The sequence below is a fragment of the Choloepus didactylus genome, chromosome 20 (assembly GCF_015220235.1).
Source record: "Choloepus didactylus isolate mChoDid1 chromosome 20, mChoDid1.pri, whole genome shotgun sequence".
Classification (NCBI taxonomy): Eukaryota; Metazoa; Chordata; class Mammalia; order Pilosa; family Megalonychidae; genus Choloepus; species Choloepus didactylus.
Window position 1 is genome coordinate 28,431,467 of NC_051326.1, and position 21,967 is coordinate 28,453,433.

The following is a 21,967-nucleotide window of genomic DNA, read 5'->3' on the forward strand; positions in this document are numbered from 1 at the left end:
CTGGCTCTACACGTGTGCACATCGCTTGACCTCTCTGAGCCCAGTTTCCTTCTCTGCAGATTGGGGATATTAATAACAATTAATTGGGTTGATTTGGGTCCCTCCCAAAGATGCTGAAGGCCCACCAGCTGGTGTCCATGAATGTGACTTTATTTGGAAGTAGGGTCTCTGCAGATGTGATCAAGTTAAGATGGGGTCATACTGGATTAGCGTCGGCCCCAGATCCAAGGGCTGGTGTCCCCAGAAGGAGAGAGAGAGATACAGAGACACCCAAGGGGAGAAGACCCTACGACCAGAGAGCAGAGGCTGGTGTGATGCAGAGACAGCCTGACGAGGCCAGGGAGGATCCTTGGACGTCTGGCCTCCAGAACTGTGTGAGAATAAATTTCTGTTGTTGGAAGCCACTTGGTTTGTGGCAATTTGTTACAGCAGCCCTAGAAAACCAGTACATGTACTTTATGGAGTTGATGAAAGAATTAAATATGGTAATACATATAAAGCTCTTGCTGCAGTGCTGGCATGTAAATTCTCAATAAATAGTGATGATAGGAGTTATTTTTGTCATCGTTCTCTTGAGTAATGCAGTTCCAGTATCTTGAGCCTTCCTCTCTCTGTTGGCTCCTCCTCAGAAGTTTGTTTATAGGTCCAAGCCTGTCCCATCTTAAAAAAACAAACAAACCCCACACATCTCACTTTGACACCATGCGTACCACCAAATACCACTCTCTTTCCTCCAGTAAACAGAAAAACTCTTGTTGCTCCCCACCCCTCCTTAAAATAACGAACGCTGTGAAAGAATTGTTGACATTCGGTCACTACTTACTTCCTCACCTCATCATCCCACAGCAGTCTGGCTGCCGTGCCTGCCACTTCACTGCAACCTTGCTGAGGCTGCTACAGAGCTTGTTGACAAGTTCAGGCCTTGTTTTCCTGGTCTCTCTTCTGCCTTGGATCATGCACCTTTGCACAGAGCTTATCCCCACTGCTCTCTCCTGTTTCCCTGCTCAGGTCTGGCCCCTCCTCAGTTCCCTTTGCACGTTCTTGGTGTCCCTGAGATGTTTCCTCAGAATTCTGCCCTCCACCCTCTCTTCTTCCCACAGGACACTTGTCTCAGTTTCCACCTCTGCCCTGGTAACTCCCGTATCTTCATCTCTGGTCTGGACTCCTGGGAGCTGCATATCCAGTTGCTTTGCAGGCATGTCCGCTTGCCTGCCTCACTGCCTCCTGAAACTCGGCGTATCCAGAGTAGACATCCTGACCTGCCCCACCGACCTGGCCTGCCTGGGTTCTTCCCTCAGAAACTTGGTCTTCAGTGACTCTTGCCGTTCGCCCTTTCCCACCCTTCCCCTCATATGTCTCCAGGTCCTGTCTATTTTTGTGTCTCTCAGCACCTCTTGACTTGACTTCTCTCTCTCCCACTGCTACCACCTTGTTCAGGGGACTCAGATGTCTCCTTTTCATTGAGGGGTTCCTTGACCTTCTGAGTTAAAATTCAGCATTCCTCCCCGACCCCACCCCACACTCCCCATTTCCTGTCCCTGCTTTATTTTTTTCCACTGCTTTTATTCCTTTCCAGTGTACAGTATGGTTGACAAAATGTTTATGATTTCTGCGTTAGTGTGCATGCTCCACGAGGGCAGGGTTTTGTTCTCTGGCGTATTCCCCTTTGCCGGCAACAGTCCCCCGCACATCATAGGTGCTCAGGAAGTATTTGGTGAACAAATTAACTTGCGGTAACCTCTTAACTGGTGCTGCCCCAAGCCTTAGAGCCTTCCAGCCCTTTCTCGTTGCTGTAGCAGAGCCTGCAGAGGGGACTGAGGAGCAGCCACGTCTTTCTAGAGTTCGGATCTGGTAGTTTCCCTCCCTACCTTAAAATCCCTTGGCTGTGCTTCTCAGCCCAGCAAGCGTGAGGCTGAGAGACTCTCCTCCCAGCCAGGGAAAAATGCTCTAAATGCTACGATTAAGTAAATGCCAGCTTTTCATTTTGTCTTGTTTTAATCCGCAGCATGTCTTGGCCACCTTGTCAGCCCTTTCATTTGTTCTTTTTTTGGTGGTAGAACCCAGCAAGCAACAGTTGTACCCTGATGAGGTGATTTATTCATTTGGTCATTCACTGCATTCATTCCACACCCCTCTAGTGCCCTTTTATGCCAGGGACAGTGCTCGACACCCGGGTACAAAAATAAGAATTCATGGCCCCTGGCCCCAGGGCATGCTCCCTATAATTAGACCCTGATGAGCTCATGCGACAGGACTGGATCCCTCAGAAGAGAAGATGCTCCTGTCTTGCTGCTAACTTTCACGTGGTCTAAAAGGAAGAGGTCTGGGCTGTGGACTTCGGAGTGCTCGAGCTGCTGTCTTGAAGGTCTGGAGCCTGCAAGGGGGTGTTGTTCCAGGTTTCTTTGCAGGGCACTCTTGAAACGGCTCCTTCTGCTGGAGAAGACCATGGTCCTCAATTGTGTCACCTCCCCACCCCCATCCTCTGTGTTACTCTGCGACTGTTAGCCGTTCTGGACGCTCAAGTTGGCTAACAGTAGGTGCCTTTGAAAACATCCCCCACCCTGCTAGTAATCCCAGACAGTCCGGAAGGGCCGTTGTTTGGTCACCAAGAGATGTTATGGTTTCACATTCATGCTTTCCTCTCTGAAGAGAAAACAAAAAATGTTGAAATAGGGAGAAATCCCAGCAGCAGCTCGGTTGAAGCAAGAGTTGCATAACAGGTTTAGGAAATACACGTCTGGCTATTGTAAGCCAGGTGGAGGGACTGCAGCTTTGTGTAACTGAGAGCGTGTCCTTTGGGTGCCTGAACCTCTGGATCCGTTAAATGCATGCAGTGGAGACACTTGGAAAGCCCCAGTGCCCTCAAGTCTGGCTGGCTGCACGGTCCGCGTCGCCTGCTGCTGGTGAATGCACTGACCTGATCTTTTTCTGTTATCAGCAGCGTTTGTTCCCTGGCACGGTCATCGATCATATATTTAATTTGCTGCTGTGTGTGGCAGCTCAGGAGAAGTGTGGGAATGTCAGCCTTATGCTGGCATTGGGGCTTCTAGAAAGGGCACCGGACAGGGTTGCATGAGTTTAAGTCCTGTTCTGGCCATTAAGTGACTTTAAGACCTTGGGCAAGTCATTTCTCTGGGCTCATATGTCCTCATGAAACTACATTTATCATCTGCTTTACCCACTTGACGGGACTGTTGAGCTCAGCTGGGATCAGGTTTGGAGATGGCTTTGGTCAACCTCTATATGCTAAGCTAACGACAATTGATGGTATCAGAGGCAATATGCTTGGTGATTGTGAGTAGAGACGTTCAGGTTAGCAGCAGTGGCTATGGGCCGGACTGCCTGCAGTGGTGTCTGGTCAAGTCACTGAAGCCTCTGTGGCTTATTTTTCTCACAAGTAAAGCAGAGACACCTCTGAGTGTCTTTATGAGACTTAATTGAGATGATGCACTTGAGGGTTAAGAAGGGTGCCTGGCACCTGGCAAGCACTCGGTTGTAGCTCCTTTTATTATTTCTAAAAGCATTAGTACTTGAATGCCTTGGTAGGCTTGTACATTGCTTTTGTAATTGTATATTGCAATATTTTGTGTTGTTTCAACTTCTATTATGTAATCTGATTCTCTTAGGTCTCTTGCCTTCAAGGTGGGAAAGGCCGGTGCTGCCTCTTCTTGTAGATGAGCAAACCGAGCTTCTAATACATAACATGCCCTGGAAGTCAGGTCTCTGCTCCCAGGTCCTGTTTGTGCTACCCCAGGGCTGAAGGGGCAGATGTGAGGGAGGGAGCTGGTAGGAGCAAGCATGGACTCAGATGTTAATAACAGCGGAGCTCTTGAGCTGGGTTCTGGGAGGTGAGAGAGAAAGGGCTGCATTCTTAGAAAAGACCCTCTGCAGTCAGGGGAACAACCCATAAGAAACCATGGCACCCTGGAAGTCTGGCTCAGAATGCAGGGCTCTGACGTATAGGCAGGAGTTCCTTGGAGTCACATACTCCAATATGGAGGGCAAGGGGATGGTGACAAATGGTTATTGCTGTAGGATACTTTTGACCCTGACTGGCTTCTTTCTCTGGAGCAAATTGCAGCCGCTAAAGCACCTTCTCATTTCAGCAGGATGGTGAAGTTGGACTCAATAAAGCAACTTTAGTTGGGACAAGTCTGAGGACTCCTTTCCAGATCACAGTATAAAAATGACTTATTGGAAAGAGCATGACATCCCAGTTCCTGAGTCTGTGCAGGCAGCAGTTTCATCATCTTCAATATGGAATAGTAACAAGGCCCATCTTATCTACCTTATAGGCTATTGCATCTAGTAATAAAATATAGCTAGGTTTACAGTGAACACAGTTTAAAAAGTATAAAGCTTTATGCAGGTGCTAGGTGATGGTATTTACTATCAAACCGGAATCTTGTTAAAGGGGTAACGTTAGCTCATTGGAGTGGAAACTACAGGCTCTCCTTCCAGCTGTGCTGCGGGATCCGCTGCGTGACCTCGGGTGCTTGACCTCTCTTTACACAGTGTCTCCCATCTGCTGAGTGAAAGCAGGGGTGGCTGTTCGCCTAGTTGTGCTCAGAGTGTGCTAAGAAATAACATTTTAAATTGATAGTGTAGGAGCGATGGTGGTAACTGTACACAGCAACAAATGACAGGCAAGGGAAGTTACAAAACCTCCTTTAGGCAGGCCAGCTGTGTGCCCTAGGGCTGCCAGGGCCTGGGCAGGGCTCTGTGGGATTTTAAGTTTATAATGCTCCCTTTTATTTTTAAAGAGGGTCTGTCCCTTTTAGTGCCAAGCAGAGGAGTCTGGGGACGTTGGAGAGGAGGGGTTGTCGAGACCAGGAAAGGGGCTGATTGTCCTGAAGTGTGTCTCTCTGTGTTTGCTGATCCTTGGGCTTTCCCCCCTTGGCCTCTTCCATCTTTATTTTACTTGTTTGCTCACCACGGCTGGCACATAGTTGCCTTTGTTTCAGGGTACCCTGGCCCTTCTTTCCTCCCAGTGCCAAGGTTGAGGGTTTTGCGGGTACTCCGCCTTGCCCCAGGCCTGGCTTTGGAAGTGGAAGGCAGAGGGGTGGGCGCTTGCAGCAGGCAGGAAGCTTGCCAACCAGGCTTGCTGGAAAAGGGAGCACACCAGGCAAATCCCTAAATGTCTTCCCGGCCCTGCCGCTGACTCACGGTGCGTCCTCGGTGCAAGGTGTGTCCACTCCCCTGCCTCCTCTGCCTTCTCGTGGTGCAGAGGGTCAGGGTGTCCCAAGACTGGTGAAAGCCTTGTTTAGAGGGGCCAGGTAGCCCACCATGATCAGATCCAAGAAGTCAGACCAGAGAGACGGCAAAGCCTCTTAAAGGGAAGAAGATGTCATCATGTATATATATAAGGGTGGAAAGGGTGAGTCCAGGGTGTGTGTTTAACTGAAGAGCCAAGAACGTTGCTTTCCGTAGTCACTGTCTCCATGGTTTGTTTGCTCAGTGCTGGCCTGATTCATAGTAAAGTCTCTACCCAGGAAGAGTTGAAAGACATTTACCAGAATGTTATTTCATCCCCTGGACTTACTGAATGACCACATTAATTAAGGGGTGGGGGCATATCAGGCATGGCCATAGGTGCTGGGAGACGGCACCCCTTCTATGAGGGAGGGCAGTGTGCCTAGTGGCTGGCAGACAGGTCCTCGGGGAGCCAGACCCCTGGCCAGGGGTCAAGAGAGGGCCCCTCCAGGTGAGGACGTAGTAGCTAAATACCTAATTTCTAGACCTGAAGGAGATGTAGAAGTTAGAACAAAGCCTACCCGAGATTCTTTGTTTCTCTGAGAATGTCGTGCTCGGCCCGGCTGTGCCTGGTCATCGGCCAGGACCCCTGCACCCCTCTAGCACTCTGCTTCTGAGGCTCTGCCCTAAGCCTTCTGACCCAGAAGCCACTGGGAAAGTTTTCCTGGTTTGGGGTCACCTGCTGGGCTTCCAGGCTGGACTGGCAGCTGCTCTTCCTCTTCTCCCTGTTCTGAAATTGTAGGCCCTGCTCAGCCACCAAGCGCCTGCCTCCTGGCTTTCCCAGAAGCCCAACCTCCTCCCTGGGTGGGAACTTTCACCGCTGAGCCTGAAGACTGGAGGAGGGTGGAAACAGGAGGAGGGGAGGAGAGTGGTAATATGAATTGCAATATCAAAGGCATTTCTGCATCCAATTTGTTCATAATTAATGGGTGACATTAGTGGCCAGTGTCAGCTGGACCACAGGCCATATCAATGGGTAAAATTAAATGTGGCCATGTGATATATGGGGGTTTAGGGTTTGCCTGAGTGACCTTTACTGGCTTCTTGTGACCAGGTCACACTTTGTAGGGCCAAGAGAGCGAGACCTGGTAGAGAGTTGGATGGCGGTCAGTGTAGCTACAGGAGGACAGCTGTGCTTTTAAGAGGACGGAATTACCTGGAGCCGCATCATACCTGGGGCCTCTTGACACACACGAGTCGTATGGATTCATGTATCATTTCTTGTCTCTTTTTTACGGTGATTATATAGCTGAACATTTCCTGTTCTCTTTCCTTTCAGCCTTTCTGTCTCAAAGTTGGAGCCTCCTATAAAATGCAGATGGTTCAGTTACCTGGGGTTGTCCATTTGCCTCCAGCCGATTTCCATAAAGGGCCTGAGATTTGAGCTCTGAGGATTTTTCTTCAAGTGTCTGTTTAGGCCAGGATTTAGACAGAAGCTTCTGGGTCTCACAGCTCCTGGGAACTGAGCCCCATTTCTCCAAAGAGGCTGGCTCTGTGACACGGGCATGGACCCGCTGACCCCCAACACCACCCCATTCCCCTGCACAGGAGGCCACTGTTACTGAATCTGTTTGCTGGGTGTTTTGAACAAGGAGGTGTGTTGGCCTTTTTTGGGCAGCATGGTCAGTGTCCTTAGACGGTGCTGAGCTGTTACCCAGAAGAAAGGGTCAGTGTAGAGGCACATGCTCCAGCTGGATGAAGTTGAAGCAGGGAAAATGCCCTGGGGGAAGGGAGGGGTTGTCAGTGAAAGGGTTAAAAACCTAAAGTGTATGTGAGACTGAAGATCTCTTTTGATGTTATTATGTTTAAAAACATTTTTTTTTCCATTGAATCTTGGCTTCTAAGGCAATAACTGAATTAACAAAAATTATTTAAGGCAGGCCAGGAAGGGTGAATTGTTACATCGACTTACTTTGAAAATTTTTTAAGATTTCTGTTTAGTTCTTAAAGCTTCAAGAATATCAGCTTCAGAAATGACTTCTAATTATAAAAACAATATAACAGTAAGGAATATATTGACAAGTTGGAATGACTTTCAGCTGCTTGTTGGCTTCCAAAAGCAAGGTTGGGAAGGAGACTGAGAAGGAGTTGAAATTGAAATTCATCACTCTGGGATATGTACCAGTAAAAATGCAGGTGGTAGCAAATTCCTTTCATCCTTGGAATCAGCACTGTTCCCTGAACAGGCCTGTTGGGAAACATTGCTTGACTTTTGGTAAAAATTCTTGTTATAAACATCCGTTATGAGGATCTTTTGTATATTCTGATAATCTAATCATAAGAAACTTTCTCAGGTTCCCTTTTAGACCCTAAAAACCAAAAGCTCTTACAAAGTTGGGGCTTTACTTTTAAAAGATGCTTTAAATTTTAAAGAGATTTCTGATTTTCTCCTTTGAACAGCTGGAGTTTAAGAGGCAGGGAAACCCACGGGGAGTCTATAACCCCACCCCCACCCCGCATCTGCCATTTGTAATGTCTCTTGAACATGGAGGGCAGGGAGTGAAACGAGGAGAACCTAGGCACAAACAGATCTGGTCTGTCTAGACATACGCATGATATTTATATTTTATTTTTAGGGTAAATTGTTAATTACCTTAATATGGCCAGAAGTCCATTGCTGGAGTGACTAGATGAAAAACATCTAACTTCTGAGTCTCAGTTTCTTCATCTGTAAAATGGCAAGATTGAACTGAAACGAAATGATCTCTTAGGAAGTTCCAGTTCTAAAATTCCCGTTACTTATTTCCATGGGGCACTATAACTTTTGGGCTCCCCGGTTTGACTTTGATGTAAAGTATAAACTTCGAAGTCCTTCTGTTTGGGAGAGGTAGCTAGGAAGACCCCTGCAGGGGAATTCTGCCCAGGGGTCTTTTGAGCCAGGGCAGGAGCCAACTGCTGATACCATTTTGGGGACCTGCCTGTCCCTGCATCTCAAAGGACCTGTCTGGAAATGACAGTTTGTTTAATCTGCTTTAAACCTCCGACGCTTAAAGATTGCAAACCTTTCATTCACACGATTCCAGAAATGCTGAGTGGGCACAACCCTGCCCAGAAATCAAGGGGAGAAGTGTAGCAGATGCTTCTGGAAGGCCCTTTTTATAGCTCCTGGCTCCTTCCTGCCAGAGACGTTTCACAAGTTCACTACTAGGAAGCTGAGTCATCGAGGGTTCAGCTGGCACGGCCAAGGTCACTCCGTGTTGCCAGCAGCACAGATGAGGTTAGCCCAGACAGCCTGAGCTTTTTTGGGGGAGTGACAGTAGGAGTGACAGAGGGTGGGGGGAGCTGCTTCCCACCCTGGGGGGTGGGGCTCAGTGCACCATCTCAGCTCACGGTGAGATTTACAGTGAGATGCATCTTCCTGTGTCAGTCGCCCCATTTCTTCCCTCCATTCTTCTCCTTCCCTGAATCCAAGGATGGAGATCAGGGACCAAACAGACAGAAGTGATTCTGTGAGAAGAGACTGTTCCACGGTGTGATGTGGGGTGCAGTTGGGTAACCTGTTGTCCTTGTGGGTACCCTGTTAACAGGATTAGCAAACCTGCTCTACCAGTCCTGGCCTCTGCCCTTCAAGAGCCCTCACCCTGGTGGAGTAGACAGGTAAGCAGATACGCACCCACAGCCCGCTTTGAGGAGTGCGTGATCTCGTGGAGGCACCTGTGGAGGCACTTTTTGCTGCCCGAAGGATCAGCAGGGAGGGTTTTGAGGATCTAGGACAATCCAAGCCAGGCTTCACAGGTAGAATTTTGCTGCTGGAGGAGTGAGGGAAGCACATTCTGAAGAGAGGGAAGAGGGAGCAAGTAGGGAATCAGGCAGAGTGTCAGAACTCGGCGTGGCAGGAATTTCCAAAAGCAGCGTAGGTGATAACAAAGCAGTAAGGGATGGCCTCCTGCCGTCGCTTGTCAGTGGACTTTGGACACGATGCTGTTGATGAGCAGTCTTTGGAAGAGAAGCTCTGGAGGTAGTCTCAGTTTCTTCATCTGTAAAATGGCAAGACTGAACAAAAACCACATAGTCTCAGGAAGTTTCTAGTTCCAAAGTACTCATTCCTTATTTCAGTGGGGCAGTATAACTTTGGGCCTCCCTGCTTTGACTTCATTTAAACACCCTGCCCTGTGTTCTTTATAACGTTCTAATTTGAGAGCAGTGCTGCAGGTACCTGGGGTGCCACTGGATGTGTTTAAGCGGAGGAGTGGGCCAATTTTACAATTTTAAGTGGAGATAGATCTGTGGTCACCACTGCAACTGGCAATGCGGGGCAGGGAGGGGGGGGGGGGTCCCTCGGAGGCAGGACGATCCTGCTGGAGCCCAAACAATCGATGGTGAGGCCTGAATTAGGTCAGTGGAAGAGGGAAAGGAGCCCATGTTTTCCTCAGTGGCTCTACCACCCTCGTGACCTGAGGCCTCTCCAGTGAGGACGGGAGGGCCTCACAGGTCAGGGGCCGAAGTTGCAGGCCCTCGCCGGGACCAGAGACCCTCCCATTCAGACAGGGGGGCCCTTGGTTTGGCGAGAAGCAGAGCGACTCCTTCAGACCCCGCACCCTGCACTTGGGTAGCGTGATGGGCACCTGTCTGTAATGGGAGTGAGGTGAGGGCCTGATGCACACCTCACTTCAGGGAGTTCAGAGCATGGTAAAAGCTTTGCTTGCATTTCTTTAACTTCTCCATGGGGGTTCTGGGGGTTCTGGGGGTTCTAAAGGAAAGAAGAATAAAGGAAGGTGGAGAAAGGAGAAAACCTAGCCAGGAGGAAGTGAAGACGTGTGTTTGTGTGTGTGCGTGTGTGTGTGTGTGTGTGTGTGTGTGTGTGTGTGTGTGTGTGTGTGTGTGTGTGTGGTGGGGGGGGTGCAGTACTTCAGTTCCCAAATCCCTGCTCCTGAATGTTTTCTTCCTGATGATACATATTTTTTATATTGTCTCTAGAATAGAGTTATGAGCACCAGGGTTTAGGATGAATGCCCTCAGGCTGAAGGGCAGACAGTGAAATGGCAGGTGTATTTGGTTCATTTTTGGTGTTTTCACATTTCCTTTGTCATCGTTGAATTATGCTTTGTGAAAGGGACTATGGGGGTTACAGACGAGGCTCGAAATCTGCCCTCAAGAGCTTAGAGTATAGGAGGTGAAACTAGATGCGGTATATTAATTTATGCATGCACAACATGAGAACGTAAGAGAGAGAAAAATTAAGGACTGTGAGAGTTCAAAATACGGAGAAGAGATTTCTCAGCTGCTCCTTTTCAGACTCCTTTTATTAGCTCTTCCTCCAGGTAACCTCCGACTGTTAGAGTGACCCAGAGCTCTGTCCCATACTCTCTACTGTTTTTACTCTGTGCTCTCACCTGGGATAATTTCATCCTAACAGTCATGCTGGTGGTTCCCAGATGTTTGTTTCCAGGCCACGGCTTTTTCTCTGTTCCAGGCCCACGTATCTAATTGCCTACTGGACATTTCTACTAGGTATCTCATCAGCATCTCAAATTAATTTGTCCAAAAGTGAAATCCATTTCTTGCCCATCCTTTCATTCCAAATCTGCCCCTCTTACAGTCTTTCCCATCCCTCTAGTTATTCAAGCCAGGAACCTAGGAATCATCCATGAAAAATATTATATACCCCAGTCCATCTTTCAGCAAGTCCTGTTGATGCTACTTCTGTAACACATCCCCAACCCCTCCCTTCTTTTCATCTCCCCAGCCTCACCCTGTTCCAGGCCAACATCCTTCCTCATCCAGACTTCGTCATATCTGCCAGCTTCTGCACACACACATACATGCACGCGTGCACCCACTCCAATATGTTTCCATGGAATAGCCAGGAATAGCCAGGGTCTTGTCTGTCTGTCTTTCCTTTTTTTTTTAAATAAATTTTGGATCATGTCACTTTGCTACTTCAAACTCTTCAGTGGTTTTAATAGTATGAAGGACAAAATTGACCTTACTTATGCCAAGGTTTTTTTCTCAAGTAGAGAAATTGTGAGTCTACAAAACAATCGTGCATGAAATACAGTATTCCCATACACCACCCTATTAGCACCTTGCTTTGGTGAGTGACATTTGTTAAAATTGATGAAAGCACATTTTTATAACTGTACTATTAACTATAGTCCATGTTTAACTTAGGGTTCACTGTATGGTACAGTAACATGGATTTAAAACTTTTTATTCTATTACTGTATATACAACCTAACATTTCTCCTTTTAACCACATTCACATATGTATTTCAGCACGATTGATTATGTTCACAATGTTGTGCTACCATCACCACCGTTACCTTAAACATTTCCATCGTTCCAAATAGGAACTCTATACATTTTAAGCATTAACTTCCCATTCCCTATCCCCACCCTGTCCCCTGGTCACCTGTATTCTAGATTCTGATTCTATGAATTTACTTATTCTAATGATTTCACATCAGTGAGATCATATAATATTTGTTCTTTGTGTCTGGCTTATTTCACTCAACATGATGTCTTCCAGGTTCATCCATGTTGTCACATGTATCAGGACTTCATTCCTTTTCACGGCTGAATAATATTCCATCGTATGTATTTACCACATTTTGTTAATTCATTCTTCCATTGATGAACATTTGGGTTCCTTCCACCTCTTGGCAATTGTGAATAATGCCGCTATGAACATTGGTGTGCAAATAGCTGTTTGAGTCCCCGCTTTTAATTCTTTGGGGTATACACCTAGAAGTGGGATAGCTGGGTTGTATGGTAATTCTATACTTAGCTTTCTGACGAACCACCGAACTGTCTTCCGTAGTGCTTATGCTACTGTTTTTAAGGCAAGCAAGAGCTCTGTGTCTCAGACTTATCTCCCTCCACTCACCTGGCTTCTAGTTAGAGCAGCTCTCTCAGGGCTTCTCACCTGCCACTGCCTGTGACCCAAAGCCCCTTTCTCCCATGCTTCTGCCCACCTCTACCTGGCCTTGAGGTTGCCGTTTAGAAAAGTCACTTGCAGGTTTTCTCCCAGATCTAAATTAGGTTCCTTGTATTTGTTCTCATAGTACCTTCTACTTTAGCTTCATAACTTTTCAGAGTTTGTAATTTTTTATCAGATTTTTTGTTTAAAATTGCTCTCCTCTACTAGACTATAAACTCCTTGAAGGCAAGGGCTATGTGTGCTTTGCTCACCATTATATTATCCCCAGCACTTCTAGCATCACACCACTGACTTTTATTTAGTAGATGCTCAATCTTTGTTTTTCTTGTTTGTTGTTTTGGTGATAGAATGACCATGTTATTTTTTTTTTCCTCTTTAAAAATAGCTTTATTGGGGTGTAATTTACATACGGTAAAAACTTCACTTATTATATGTATACAATTAATTCAGTGCTTTTTAGTAATTTCTAAAGTCATACAAAAACCACCACAATCTACTTTTAGAATATTCCCATCTTGTCTCCAAAATTTACTTGAGCCGTTTTGTAGTCTGTCACCACTTCCATCTTCAACCTCTCCAGGATTCTGATTAGTCTTGTTTTCTGGGGAACTTGCAAGAGAAGGGTCAGTAGGACAAGCTGTGATCACTTGCTGCATTTGACCTTGAGGCATTGAGATTACTACTTGGCTAAGTTGTGGCTGACTTTTGGTATTTCGCTGACATCTGCCATGGCAGCTTTTTTGAGGCCGAACTGGTGAGTTAAATTGGTGACCCTGTCATTTTACCAGCTGAAACTTGTTTTTTGGGGACCCCCTCCCCCCCATACCATCTTCTTTACTCACTTCTGGTAATCCTGCTCTTTCCTTCTGGTCAGATGACTTTGGTTTAAAATGTACACCTGAGCTCTTTGTTTCCAGAAAAAGGGTTTTAGTCAACATATCTCACCCCATCATTGGAGGTTTCTGCCATTTCTTTCGGCATCCCATAAAACTTAAAAATGACCCCCCAGAAGCTTGTGAGATAATTTATTCATATAGGTCTACTTTGTTTTAGTTTTAGCAAGTCAGCCCCTGGAGTCTTTAAGATGTTTCCTTTGGTCTCTTTCCCTAGAGACCCTTAGAACATCAAGCCTGGTGTTTTGGGTGTTTTGTCATCTTTATTGTTATTGGCCTGGTGTGAAGGGTGTAGGAATAAAGCAGATGAGGGTCCTTTAGGTTCCTCTATGTGTAAATCATCCCACATTATGGAGACATAACCCTAACCCTAACCCTAAATTTAATGGCATTTGTAGAAAACCTGACTTTGGTAGCATCTGGGAAATTTACCCTGCACACCTAGTTGGATCTCGAGCATTCCCTGAACTCTGGGGTCTGGCTTTCGTAGGGGCTTACAGCCCTACTGCTACCGTAGGTGGCAGCCGCAGAAAAAGCTGTGCAGCACCCCTGCTCTCCCTGAGTGCATCGTACTTTGGGACACAGATTTGCAGCCAGTGGATAGCAGTTTGGGGATGGGAGTGCGTGCGGGGCTTAAAAAAAACGTCTTGCTTATGCCGATGGATGAAATTCAGTCTTTTCTCTGAATCTCCGGCGATCCTTTATTGAGTGTCTGCTTTGGGATAGGCACAGCACTAGATGCCTAGATCACAAAAATGAACGATGCTGTCCCCTCCTTTTAAGTTTTGCTCAGACTTTAATAGCAGTGAGACATGCAGACACATCACCTGATATAATTATAAGTAGAGGAATGAACAAGAGAAGGCTGGCGACGAGGGTGCTTTTAAAAATCTTTTTTTCCTCATGAATAATGGACTAATGGTGGGGCATGTTTTAGGAGGTGCGGTGCTTGGAGGGTGTGGAATGCTTGTATTGTAGAAGCTGGCAGGACCAGACCTGACTTGAGAGAAGCACTCAGGGCTGTGGGGTGCCCAGCTCCCAGGGCCCAGCCAGGGTGGGCACCCCCGTGGGGCCCTCTGCTCCCCAGCTGTGATGCCACGGGCAGTGCTGGTAGCCGCTGACATGGGCTCCAGTTGCTCAGACACACGGACGTTTGGCTGGGTTTTGTCTGCTACCTTCATGCCTGAGCCAGTTGGGTTGCCGATTCCTGGGATAAGATCTTTTGGGGTTGCCCAGGCCGCGTCCTGCATCACAGGAAAGTGCTGCATCACAGGGGCAGGGACAGGGATGTAGGACAGGATGAGGATTTAAGCTCCGTACTTAAGCATGTTGCCTTTTGTCAAAGCTTTACCTTCTGTCCAGAAGCCCTTGGATTGACCTTCCAGATGCTTCCTTACAAGGCTAGGGATATTACTGTGTCCAGGGTATTGTGCTGGACTTTTGAGACCTGGCTGCCGAGACCTGGCTGCCTTAACCCAAACCAAACAAACTTTGCTATTCCAGGTGTTACAGGAGACCCCAGGGAATTATTTGTGTTGGGACTTCATGCTATGAAATGTTATGTAGAGTGAGCTGTCGATTAGATTTAGAATTTTTTTTTTTAATTTAGGTGTTTTTAGGGTTCAGTTGGCCTGATGTATAATAATGTAGATTTACTTCCCCCAAAATAAAACGCAGACACGCTTGCTTTTTAAAGCATTTTTTACAGATTTGACAGATTTCAAATGTTAAAGGTTGCAAAGGAGCTCTTGAGAGAAATCCATTAACTCCATTTATTCATTCAGCCAATATTCGTAGTTAATAGATCAGTGAACAAAACCCTTTGGGGCTTACATGGTGGTGGAAATCCTGTGTTTCCCATGTCCCCGGGTGGCATTCGATGTCCAGAGAGGTGAAGCGATGGCTCGGAGTTCCTCCATGAGTTAGTGGCAAAGCCAGATGGAAATTTAGGCCTTCTCATTCTTGGAATAGGGCTCTCTTTTATTGTGTTCACACTTAGGTGCGCATTTTCAGGGATCACCGAGTCCCGCTTGGTGGAAACATGTGTGCCCTTTACTGCCCCATGCAGACTCCTAGAGGCCTGCGCATGTGCCCCTGTGCCAGGCCGCGAGGGCCCATGTCCTCTGGGCTCCTGAGAGGACCAAGAACCCACGAGGAGGCACCGCGCCCTGCCCTGTACTGAACTTGGCCACCGGCTGGCAGCTGCCCTGGGCTGTTTCCCCACCAGGTCAGAGGACTGGCAAGTCCTGGCGCAGTGGTGAGGCCGGCCCACAAAACCATGCCGGATGGGTGCCCGTCAGCAGGGAACCTTGGTCCTCCAGTTCCCTGCCCAGCCCCAAGCTCTGGACTTTAGCCCGGTTAAAGGTTTATGGAGCAGCCCCGGACTCACGTTAGTGAGGCCGGGTGTGTAAGCTTCCGTAGCGCTTTCATCCAGGACCCTTTGCGCCTGTGTAAACTGACACTGGTGTTTTTTTCCCGCCACCTCTCTGGGTACCCACGTTTCCTTTGTTATATAATCAGGATTAATTTAAGCAGGCTGGCTCATTCAGCCAGAAATGATGATGAAGAAAGGTGAATGGGGCTGGGGGTGGGGGTGGAGGAGAGGACAGGGTCCCCTCCGTTTTCTGGGGCTACTCTCGCTCCTGTTAAGAGAGGCAGCGGAGTAGATGGTAGCTCAGGTGTCTTCCAGCATCAGTGTTTACCAATTATGAGTGGACTTGTTTTTTTTCTGTTTGTTTTGTCATGGAAACATAGATTGTTAGTTTTATTAATAACTAGTTGGCATTCTTTTTTTTAAACTCAATTTTATTGAGATTTAGTCACATACCATACAATCATCCATGGTGTAAAATCAACTATTCACAGTACCATCATATAGTTGTGCATTCATGACCCCAATCTATTTTCAAACATTTTCGTTACACCAGAAAGAATCAGAATAAGCATAAAAAATAAAAGTAAAAAAGAAACCCAAATCATCCCCCCCATCCCACCCTATTTTCTTTTAGGTTTTGTCCCCATTTTTCTACTCATCCATCCATACACTGGATAAAGGGAATGCGATCCACAAGGTTTTCACAATCACACTGTCACCCCTGGTAGGCTACATTGTTACACAGTTGTCTTCAAGAGTCAAGGCTACTGTGTTGGAGTTTGGTAGTTTCAGGTATTTACTTCTAGCTATTCCAACATATTAATACCTAAAAAGTGTTATCTATATAGTGCATAAGAATGCCCATCAGTGTGACCTCTTGACTCCATTTGAAATCTCTCAGCCACTGAAACTTTATTTCATTTTATTTTGCATCCCCCTTTTGGTCAAGATGTTCTCGATCCCACGATGCCGGGTCCAGATTCATCCCCAGGAGTCATATCTGCGTTGCCAGGGAGATTTACACCCCTGGGAGTCAGGTTCCATGTAGGGGGGGAGGGCAGTTAGATCACCACCAAGGTGGTTTAGTTAGAGAGAGAGGGCCACATCTGAGCAACAAAGAGGTACTCAGGAGATTCTTAGGCACAATTATAAGGAGGTTTAGCCTCTCCTTTGCAGTAACAAGCTTCATAGGGGTAAGCCCCAAGACAGAGGGCTTAGCACATCAAGCCGTCAGTCCCCAATGTTTGTGAGAACATCAGCAACAATCCACGTGAGGAAGTCCAACACCTCCACATCCTCCCCCGGCTCCTCAGGGGGGCCCCGAATATTTATTTTTATTCTCCACTCAAATTACTTTGGGATGTGTTGCTATTTCATGAGTGGACTAGTTTTTAACCAGAGTGGACCTGGAGGAGTCCTTCTCCTAGGGAATGAGAGTTTTATGAAGGAATTAGAGTAAAAGTAACATCATCTTAGAATTTGCAGTTTATCCAAAAGAGCTTAAATAAAAAGTAGCAGCAGCTGTATCCCAGACACCATGCAAAGGGCTTTTCATTCATTATCCGTTTTAACCCTCACAGAAACCTTAGGAGGTAGGTACTGTTGTGAGCCCCTTTTAGAGATAAGGAAACAAGCTCAGAGAGTTTACGTAACTTGCTGAAGGTCACACAGCAAGGAAGTGGTGGAGCTGGGACTGAGATGTCTTTGGGGCTCCAGAACCTGACCGTGTGCTCTCGTGCCAGCTGTGGAGGGTCTGATCTGCAGTGGGGGTGAGGAAGGCTGCCTTTGTCAAGCATCTTGCTGAGGGGCAGGGGTGGTGCTGGGGTAGGGTTTCATTCCTGTCCCTTCATTGTAAGGGTGTAGAGCTGTGGCCTGCAGTCCACAAGACCAGTTGTGTGGCTGCTAACTTCCTTCTTGGGACCCTGAGGTCTAGTTGTGTGGTTTATGGTCTATCCTATTCTGTGGATTTAATGTGAGTCGATTCAAACTTTTATTGAGATGCTTTTTTTGTGAAATGCATTGTGCTCAGCAGTCACTTGTCAGTAAGGAGGGGCGTGGGGAACACCCACACCTTCTAGGCAAGACTAAGCTAGTTTGGGTGGTGGTTCTTAATGAGATTTCAAGCCATTTCTATCAACGTAGATGGTGGTTTTCCCCCAACCAGGTAGAGAACATATTGGAGACTTTTCTAAAAATAATTATCACAATGAGAAACCTTTATTGAGCACCTTCTGTAATGTACTAGGTGATTGACGTATTTAAGTCTTCTCATCTCTTCCTTTCAGGAAGCACGTGAGATACAGAGGTTTTTACAAATGAGGAGCTGAACTGCAGAGACCTTAAGTAACTTCCCATGTTCATACAGCTAAAAAACAGATAGGATTTTGACTATGAGGTCCTCAGGTCTAAGTAATGGAGTAGAAGCTCAATATATGAGTGACTGACTGAATTCAGACCCCATTCTCCCAGTCCTGTCCTGCTGTCCCTGGCCGTGTACCTGAGACCCCACACCCACCCCCTACCCCGGCTATTTGATGTCCTCCTTATTTTCCTCCCTGCCACATTCCACCCCCTGTTCCTATTGCACCTGGACCTCTCGTTTGTCTCATTCCCCCAACTAGAATATGCTTTCCTTCACTGCAGAGACTGTCCCTGAACGTTAGGGATGGTGGCTGAGCTAGGTTCTTTGAGATTCTGTGATTGGGGTTTTCCGCAAAATACAGCTGAAGGATGGTTGGGCTGGGATCTGCGAGTGGGAGCACAGGGCCAGTTCTGCCACAGAGGCATCAGCTCGGGAACCTGGGGCAGGTCACCTATCTGTGTCCTCACTTGCAAAGCAAAGTGGGGAGAGGCTAGGTGGGTGGCAGAGCTCCATAGTCAAACAGAAGCTCACAGGAGCCCCAACATGCGAAACTGATGACAGCAGAGCTGTTGAAAACACTGACTTCGGTGCTGAGTTCCCTGTCTGCCTGCACGCCGTCAGTATCTGGTACTTTGTGGTGGGTTCATGTGCTTCTACCGGGCTTCATTATGGAGTCTTGCATTAAATTTACTCTTCTATGTGGCGTTCCGATGCTTCAGCAAGTTTATCTGTATGCCAGGAAAAAAATAAAGCTTTTGAGGATGAGTTGTTTCTCCGGGTCTGCATCTTGTCCTTACTTGTAAGTGGGGTGTTCATAAGCCAACGATATAGACAAGGGCGGGCAGAGTCAGTGAGAGAACGTGGTTAGTTAGTTGAGGTTACCAGCAGTGAATTAAATTCTTTTTTGAGAGTAGTCCAACCACTGGAATATTTGAGCCTTAGCCTTTCGCTGCTGACAGTGTCAGGCTTTCCTCAGTCAAGGTGACCTGCCTGCCCTCAGCTCTGTGGGGCAGATGCTTGGGGCGCTTTTCCAGGATAGAGGATGGGTTTGCCTTGAACCAGTCCCTGCTGCCCGGCCCCATGACCAGGGCTGTGGAACCACGTGGAGCCGTGTGACCCCATGGGCCTGGGCTCACGGCTCTGCCTGCAAGTGCATGTCTGCAGACGAGGCCTAGACAGACACCCACCCCCTCCAGGGCTGCACTGACATTAACCAGTGAGGATTTAGGTGACCAAAAAATCAGAGTCGGGCACATGGAGGTGGTACATGTGTGATATAGCATGGTTGTGGAAGCAGAGACCATCAGAGATGGAACCGTGTGGCTCGAGCTCAACTGTGACCCCTCAGAGTACACCCCTCGTGAGAAGTGGTGTCGCCAGACCGCTGGCTTCTAGTCCCACTTGTGTGCTTGTTAGCTTTGTGACCTTGGGGCAAGTCATGAGCCCCTCTGTGCCTCGGTTTCCTCATTTGTAAAATGGGGATAGCTGGCTGCTAATATTGCTGTTGTTTTTATCACTGTAATTATTTTATAAATAGCAACATTGAGGCTCAGAGGAGCAAATTGATTCATTTCAGGCCACACAGTCAAGTTAGTGCCAGCTGTGGGACTAGAGCAGGGCAGGGCAGAGACTGGTGGTTCAGGCTGCACCCTCCAGCTCCGTCTCCCTTCCCTCTCCTTTTCCCAGTGAGGTCACCAGTCCTGCCTTACCTGGAATCTGGAAATGTGCACCACCTGTAGGGCCTGGATAATTTAATCCTTTGGGGAAGCCACACACTGGATGTTCCGAGTGAGCCAGGCACAGATTCTTTCATCCCTCCCTTCTCCTGACGCAGTCATTTTTGAAGGTGGGGAGGTGAGCTGGTCTAGATCCTGGAGTCCAGGAATGTGGGAATGGCTTCCTTTGACCATTTGCCAAGGCTGTAAGCTGCCGCCCATGGGAAAGGAGGGAGGCCTAGGTGGTGTGTAACGTTACAGTGGCCTTGCAGGTGGTGGCAGTTTCAGTTCCTGGGAAGAGGCTGCTCCCTTCTCCCTCCAGATGTGGGATATTCCGTCTGTGTTGCTTACCATGTGCTCTTCATAGCTCCCATAGCACTGCCCTCCAGTGCAGTAGGTAACTGTGGGAAACTTGACTATAAATTCCAGACTCCTTAGCAAAATACTCAGAGCCTCCCATAGTCTAGCCCCAACCTGCCTCTCTTCCAGCAAACCTTTATTGATCACCAAATGCTCTAGCTGCTCTCCTAAGTCCTGGGCTGGCCTTGCAGCCATGTCTTACTATTGCATTCCTATGGTAGACCTTACCCTGCAGCCACAGGGTCCTCTGTTTCCCAGAAACGCCTGCACATTCACCTCCCCCTCAGCCAGAGTGGTTCTCTTCCTCTCCCTGCCCTGCTTGCCTTTTTTTTTTTTAAACAAAGTATAATATATGTATGTGGCTAAAAAGTCAAATGGAATAGAAGAGATTGTTGTGACAGCTTTAAATATTGCCCCTCAAATGCCCATTCTTCTGAGCCCCCTTTCACCTTTGAGTGTAATCTGGGGTCTGTGTCTTTACACTGCAGCACTCTCCCCCTGGCCTGTCCCAAGCAGTGATGTTTTGTGCCAGAGGCTCTTTTTCTGAGAGGGTGGGGAACTTGGTTATGCTTCTCTTGGTGGAGTTCTTATTTTTATTGAATGTGTGATGGAAGCTCTTCATTTGGTCATTTGTCCCTAGAAGCGGCAGTGCCCCCGAAGTATGCCCCGAGTACCTGCTGGGCGTTTGAGGATTGTGCACGTGGAGAGTGTGAATGGCAGGTGGACTGGCTCCTTTGCAGTCTGGGCCCTGTGCCTCGGAGGCTGTGTGTAACCAGGCTCAGGAAGGCGAAGGAAAGTGGGGATAGCACCCCCCCACAGTTGCATGAACTCACTTCCTTGCTACCTACCCCCAAAATCAGGACGACCTGAACAGTGAAGGACGTCTTGGGCTTCCTGTAGTTGAGGCAGGGAAATTGATGTAGACATGATTTAGCCAGGTGTGTATTTTCCACCAAGTCTCACGATCACTTTGTACTGTCTCAGTAGAAATTTTCGGGCTGATTTTCCAGTGAGATGACCCTTTTGATTGCTTTAAAACAGTGGTTCTCAACAAGGGCTTTTTCAGAATGACCGGGGAGCTTTTTTTCAAAATATGTACTCCTGGAACTCCCCTTACACCACTCCACCCATACAATCAGATTCTGATCAGCAGAGCAGATACGTAATCATTTCCTCCCATCCCCTCTTTTTTGAGGGGACGGGGTGGGGAGGCAGTGACTACTTTTGAAGAGTCAGTTTTCTCTTGTTTGTTCTAAGAGGACCAAGTTTTCCTTCTGATTAAATGTATATATATTATATATATATATACACATTATAATAAAGTATAATGTCTCTGTGTGTATATGTGTGTGTGTGTATTGCCAATTTGGAAGATGTAAAAAAGATGTGATTTGGAATTTTGAACTTGTTGATAGACTTATTTGTACTTCAGAGTGTCCTGAATATCACCGTCCCCCTAAAGGGCTTCCTGCTTGCACCTTCTTGGTTAATGTGTGGTGGTGATGGTGCTGGCTGGTGTCCTCATGCTTTTTGATGATTACACGTGGTTCCAAATGGCCAGGCTGCGACTGTTGAATTCGCTGCTGAGAGTCCATTCCGTCAAGGAGTCTACTAAGGGAGCAGGTTCCGAGGAGGTGACACTGGTGGTTTAGGAGTGGCAGTGCTGAGAGTCTTCCTGAGCGTGGTGCTCCTTGATGTGGTTTGGGTGTCCCCGTGTGCACCGTGCCTCCTAAGGATTTTGGAAGGTGAGATAGGGCTTTCCAAGTCCAAGATGAGGTTTGTGGCTTCTCTCCGGAAGACCATCCTTTCCACAGATACAGAGCACTGTGCCAAAACAGCCTCTTCCTCCTGGCCGGGTGCTTGCTGTGCACCTTGGTATCTGGTGTGGGAGGACGGTGGGTGGGAACGGCCTCCTCTGCCTGATCCTCTCTGCCATGGAGGGCTATTGATGGAGCTGGCCTCGCATGTGTTGAGAAAGTCGTGAGTGGACCCTAGAACCCTGGCGACACACCGCTGTGGGTGCCCTGAGAGCTGGGGTGCTGAAAGGCAAGGCCTTGCTCTGGAATGAGCCGTGGGGCTTGGAAGATAGCAAGGGGCAGGGGCTCGGCCCTGTGGTTTGGCTTAGGCAGT

The 21,967-nt window shown here is 47.6% G+C and overlaps 1 protein-coding gene across 3 annotated transcripts in view; it reads left to right on the forward strand.

Moving 5' to 3' along the window:
* SLC25A37 (solute carrier family 25 member 37) overlaps nucleotides 1–21,967 on the forward strand; it is a 45,121-nt gene that overhangs the window by 7,521 nt on the left and 15,633 nt on the right. The window contains exon 1 of one of the 3 annotated variants that reach the window (XM_037812543.1): nucleotides 7,097–8,850. The exons of the other annotated variants lie outside the window; for them this stretch is intronic. The gene's annotated coding sequence lies outside the window, so the exon portion shown is untranslated. Of the gene's footprint in view, nucleotides 1–7,096; nucleotides 8,851–21,967 lie in introns of those variants that run through there. 3 annotated transcript variants of the gene reach the window in all.